We start from the raw sequence: 6,475 nt of genomic DNA, 5'->3' as shown, positions 1-6,475 counted from the left end.
CCTCAGACATCAGAACGATAGCCATGCAGGTGATTTCACAGTAGAAACTTGGACACACTCACTCTCTGCCTCTAACACTTGATGGGCTGCCCCAAGCAGGAATTTTGGCCTGAGGGCTCCAGCAAACTGCAGAAAGTGAAGTGGCCCTGACTTCCCATGGCTGAAGACAAACAAATGAGAAAGAAAAACTCATAGACACAGACAATAATTTAGTGGTTACCAGAGGGTAAGGGGGTGGGGGGTGGGTGATGAGGGTAGGGGGATCAAATATATGGTGATGGAAGGAGAACTGACTCTGGGTGGTGAACACACAATGGGATTTAGAGATGATGTAATACAGAATTGTACACCTGAAATCTATGTAAATTTACTAACAATTGTCACCCCAATAAATTTAATAATTAAAAAAATATTCCTCAGGAAAGTGCGTGGCTTCCCACTCATGTTCTTGAGAAGATTTAGCGTGAGCCCAGCACCTTATTAATCAGGTCATTAATACTGAGAGAATTCCATGATCTAAGCTGCTGCTTTTCTACCCACAGAAATAAAGCTTGTTCCTGGGTTACCTATCTCAGGGGCATATTGTGAGGATAAAAGAATGGTAGTTAGATTCACAGCAACCCTTTGAAAACATGAAACATCATTCGTATTATAAGCCATTGTTCTACTCAGTAAGGAATCAGAAAGCCCAGATTCCCCACCCACTAGCTGCTGGCCTTGGACAACTCCTATCTCTGTGAGCCTCATTTCTTTCCCTGTGGTAGATTCTACAGATGACCCTTGCAGATCTCACATTGTTCCATGATTTCTTTTAGTGCTTCAGTTTATAAACTAGGTACCTTAGGCAGCCTTTGCAGACTGGGTTGTGGGACAGCTGGGTATTCACCCAGGGTTTATGTCATGACTCGTGCCCATTGGTCCCAAAGCTACCAGCATTGGTTGATGAATTGCAGCAGGAATGGGTCTAGCTGTCTGTCATGCAGGGCGGCCTGCGGGGTCTCAGTTCCTGCTCCCCACATAAGAACGCAGGATGTGGCTAGGCCAAAAAGGAACACCCACGGAGCCATAAGTAGGGGAGTCACACCACTATACTCTCGCTGGCGGCTGGGTTGGAGACACAGGAAGCAGGAGCCACACAATCTGCAACCTGCCATCCACTTCTCTCTGCCAACCAACCTCACTTGCTAGCTGCAATCTGCCGTGCTAACTGCAATGCGCTCTTGCAGGCTCAGCCACCATCTTCTTGCTAGCCCCCATTTTCTGCTAGCAAGAAATAACTAACATAACTATTGTAGCCACAATAGTTATGTTAGTGGCCAATGGCTCACTGGTTACAGCTGACGGCCAACTAGCCACAGCTGATGGTCATCCAATCACAGTTGATGGCCATTTACTACCTGAGCCAGCACCTTTCCTTGTGAGGCCGAGAACCTGGAAACTGCACTCTGGGACTCTGTCCCCGCACTGTCCCTGGTAAGTTGCAATGGCTACAGTCCAGAGAGGTCCTTCCTAGCTGGAAGCCTTGAGGACTGGGGAGTGGCCGAGCAGCTGGGAGAGAGATTCAAGTGGCAAACCCAACAAAATGCAAGCCCCTAGATATAAGGGTCATTTTGACTGGGTTTCTGTAACACTGGGGTAGTCCACTGCAGCTTAGCAGGAAACTTGGTGGGTGAAAAGAATTAAATCTTTTATCAGGTCTGCTGTGTTCCTTCTCTCTCCTCTCTTCTCTCTTCTCTCTTCTCTTTCTTCCTCTCTTTCCCTCTCTCTCTTCCCGACTCACTGATCCTTCCCTGTCATTCCAGCTTTCCTACATTGCTTCCCTTTTCCTCCCCATGCTGTCTCCTCCACATCTTCCTTCTCTCTTGCCATTATATTTCCTGCTCTCTGCATCTTCCCTGCTGCTTTTTTCCTTTTTCTATGACGGTCACTAGGACCTCAGTCCACCCAGCTGTAAGGAGAACACAGCCCTTTAATAATGTGACCTCATTTACAATAATTCTCCAGCTGGGGCAAGCCAGGGGTAGAGGTCACCCCCCAAACCCACCATTATTCCTGCTGGGAGTGATGAGATTGAGAGAGGAGATGAGTCTTCAAAGTGCATCCAACATGCCAATTATTCATTCAGTAAACACTTATTTTTGTTTAAGTTTTAAACCAATTTTAAAGTAATGCATGGATATTTTCAATTTAGAAAATACAAAAAAGAAACAAGAGGAACATTTAAATGAACCGTGGTTTTCTCCGTCCAGAGACAACATTTAATAACAGTTTGCTTTCTTTTCTCCTAGGATTTTTTGCATACTTGTGGTTACAGTGTATGTACAATATTGTAAACTGGTTTTTTTCCATTTCATATTATAACATAAGCATTTCCCTCATGGTATTATAAACTCTTTAAAAACATTTTTAAATTTGCTTACTGTTTGTCCTGTTTTTTGGACATCTATAATTAATTGGACATAAATAATTAACACTGTGATGTGCTTGTTTTATGTGCAAAACATATACGGTCAGTGTTGTGTAGGGTTGAAAAGTGAGGCCTTGGAGCCTGGATGCCTGGGTTGGAATCTGGGTCTGCCCTTACAAGCCATATGACCTTGGTGAATTATGTGTCTCACTTTTTACATCTGTACAGTAGGGATGATAATAGTACTTTCCTCACAGCATTGTCAAAATTAAATAAGATGATTTATCTAAAGAAGTTACAGTAATGCTTGGGACATAGTACTTACGCCATAAACATTACCTATTAGTGTGGCCTTAGAATAGATTCCCAGTAGTGGATTTACTTTGGCCCTTGCTCCATAGTGCGAAATTGCTTTCCAAAAAAGAACAAACCTGTATTGACAAACCTACCATGATTTGCACTCGGGCCAGCCTGATACCAAAGCTTGTGTTCTTTCTCCTAGCCACTCCCCAGAGTACTTCCTCAGTCAAAGGCTAGAATCTGCATTAATTGTTCTCTTCTGCACAAGAAATGGATGACTGTCAAGAGTAAGTAAAAGCATCTAGCACAATGCATGGCACCTGCTACATTATTTGAGAATAAATACTAATTATATTTTGTAGTGAATGTCCACGTCATAAATTTAATAGACAATTCATTGAGCTAATGTATATAAAGCTGTTAGCCCACTTCCTGGCACATGGAAGGCACTCAGATAGCTTATTATCTGTGTATCCATCCATCTGCCTGTGCGCCTCTTTGTCATCTATTGCACTTCTCCCTCGCTAGCTCTCCAGTACCCAGCCTGGCATAGTGTGTGCTTACTACCCTCATTGTTAGCCTTCTCACTGACACGGCAGAGCCCTGCCATCATGGTATAGTCAGGGCCCAAGGTATGTTCTGGAATAACAGTCTTAAGAGCCAGAAAGGAGAGGACTGAGTACCAGGATGGGGATGAGAGATGGGACACAGGCTGCAGTGGAACCAACTGTATGCTCACTATAAGGCAGGGCCTTCTGGGAGTGTCCTGAATGCTACTGGGACCACAGGGGACCCAGGATTAAGAAATCAAGAAGCTGATAACTGTAAGTCACTTGGCCTTGGAGAACTTATCCTTTGTCATTTCACACACACACACACACACACACACACACACACACACACACACACACCACATACACTCACACACATGTCCCTTCCAAGGCTGGAGAAGAGAGGAAGAGCTCTTGGGAGTGGGTATTCTGGAAGATGCAAACAGCAGCCTGAGTGTTCCACCTTCTCCCTGGAATGTCATCTTTCTCTCTTCTGGCACCCCCTGCTAGTCCCCAGAGTTACATTACCACTCATTCTTGGATGCCCTTGGCCCAGCTGAGTCAGGCCAGGATCTTCAAAGTAACATCAGAAAAATTAAGGAAAAACAAAAGGGAAATTAACAAAGAAAGCACATGGAAACCCTCAGCCTTCGAGTTGGGCAAGTACATGTTCCTGACGCAGCAGAGAATTTGGGGCCTTGTGCCATTCCAGTTCCAGCCGAGAGGGAATGTCCTTCCAGAAAGGCTCTCTTTACATTTTTGAGGTTGTTTCCTCTTGCTTTTTCTTCTCCCTCATTATGTCCCAATCTTGGACAATGATGGAGGTGAGTAGGGTTGCTGCAGAAGAGCGTGCAAAAGACTTTGGTGTCTTTGCTTTGGCATCAGACAGACCTGGCTTGTTGATTGCCATTTGCTGAATGTATGCATCTGGCATATTAATTTAACCCTAAGGCAGTTTTAAGCCTTCATTAAAAACAACCTAATTGAATTGTTGTGAGAATTAAAAAAGTGTTTGACACAGAGTCGGCACCCAGAATGGTCCTCTCTTGCTTATCCTGAGTTGAGGACCATAAAAAGTACTTCTGTAGGAACATTTCTTAGCCTCAACAGCCCTTTTGCCTTTCAGCTCCCTGCCTCCTCCCCACACCCTGACCTGGGGGAGTGAAGGGTCATTTCTCTCACAGACACATGCAGCAGAGAAGCATAAAGGAAGTGTTTTCCTGCACACAGAGGGAGAAAAGTCTTTCCTTAGAAAGTTAACTCAGGTAAGCACGCGCTACCCTATACACACTCACACAGACACACACACACACACACACACACACACACACACACACACGGAGCAGTCTCAGGTACTGGATCATAGCAGGTCCCCCTGCAGCTCCCACCTGGCGGCTGTACCTTCAAGGGCAGGAAAAGGCAGGATCATGCATTACTTTCATGACTTTTTCCTTTGACTTGGTATTAATCTCTGACTATTTTTTCCAAGTTGGAAGTTACTTAACTTCTCTGGGATGCACTTTCCTCACCCATAAGCAGGGAATGATACATGTTTATGAGAATCCAATGAGATAGTGGCCGAGCAGATACTTCAAAAACTGTAGAGTACAAAGCAGATAGAAAGCATTCTTATTCTTTCACTTATTTCCGTTTTCATTATTACATCAGGTGGAAGACCTGGTCAGTCTGTTTGTCACTGCTGATAATTCCCACCCCCACACCCCCCTACATATCCACCCACACAAACAACTCTGCTCAGAAAAGTGGGAAAATGCCAACAGTGCAGCTTCCTCTGCCAGTGAGCAAATGCTAACATGTCCCCAAGGCAGCCTGTGGATGGCAGAGTTGATGCTGATGGAGTTCTGAGCTACACAGTCTGAGGTTGCTGTGTTCCTCCAACTATGCTCTGGTTCTGCCTCTCAGAGTTGCAGTAACTCACCCATTCTTCTTCCCAGGCTTGAGTGAACCTCTGCATGGCAAGAGTGCAGGGAGTTGGGCAGGACTGGTGCTGAGAATTCTCATTTTCTTTCCTGGTCTGAATCGGTGTGGTAATGTACTTCCAAAGCCCCCAAAGAAGTTTAAGAGACAAACTACAGACCCATTCTGGGTGGGGGTGGGGAGTGGGGGAGTCTGCCTCTAACCAAAGGACCTGACTCAGAAGCAGTGAAAATCTCTAGGGTTCTCTCATGAGTCCAGAGTCAAGGATTGGTTCCCACTACCTTCTTATACTCAGAAATCCGTGTGGCCTTGACGATGAGCTTGACGTGGAAATGCTGAGCTCACTGGGCTGGGGGTGGGGCCCGCCTTTCTCCTTATGGGGAGCATCTCTTCCAATGTGTGGCCTATTGATGTAGCTAGTGAAGCAGATCTCCCCACTGTTGGTGCTGATTTACATTCTGTAGGGAATGTTGTGAGCAGATCAACCCCTTGTAGAAAGAGCTAAAAGTTGGTGCATGAAAGAGCTTAAGAAGGGAAGTCCCGAGGGGGAAAGAAATTAGCAACCGGCGCTGACTCCAACAAAAATAGAGCCCACAACATTGCATTCTACTTGGGCAAAATCAGAAAGGTGAGAGCAGAAGAGGATATGAAGGTATCTCCTCCAAGTTCATCCAGTGTCTATTTTGTCCCTTCTTTATCTGGTCCCAGATAAGACACCTGCTGTCTCCTCCAGGAAGCCTTTCAGAGTTACTCTGTCCCGACTGAGCTCTCTTGGCCCAAGCCTGGACCTTTCCTTTTCAACTAAGACCTTTGAAATAAGATGAGAGGGGTTTTTTGGCTCAAGAAAATTTCCTAGGAATTAAAGGTAGAATAAGATTGAAATAGACTGTGTAAAAGCCTAGAAACTGAGGGGTTTATGGCATTCAACAGCATTACCCAAGGTAAGCAGAGTTTGCTCCCCACCCTATGTCATCTTACAGGTAGCACCAGCTTTGCAGAAGCAGAAGGCCCTAACACTACCCTTGATGCCTCGCCCCTTCCCCACAACCAGTCTCTCCTCTCTGTTCTCCCCCAGAAGTGTCTCAAGCCCATCTCCTGTTCCCCATCCTGCTGACTCTGCCTTGTTCACTGTGTCATCAGTCTGCTTCCTGGACACTACTGTAACTTCTTCACCAATCCTCCAGCCTTGTCTCTTCACTCCAGCCTTTCTACCCAGAATTTCCTCCTCTCCTAATCTTGGTGAAGAAGAAGGATGTCTCACCCTTTAGAAAAATTCAGC

This window comes from Rhinolophus hipposideros, assembly GCF_964194185.1.
Source record: "Rhinolophus hipposideros genome assembly, chromosome: 5".
NCBI lineage: Eukaryota > Metazoa > Chordata > Mammalia > Chiroptera > Rhinolophidae > Rhinolophus > Rhinolophus hipposideros.
The sequence above is the reverse complement of the archived record's forward strand: the minus strand, read 5'-3'. Positions refer to the sequence as shown.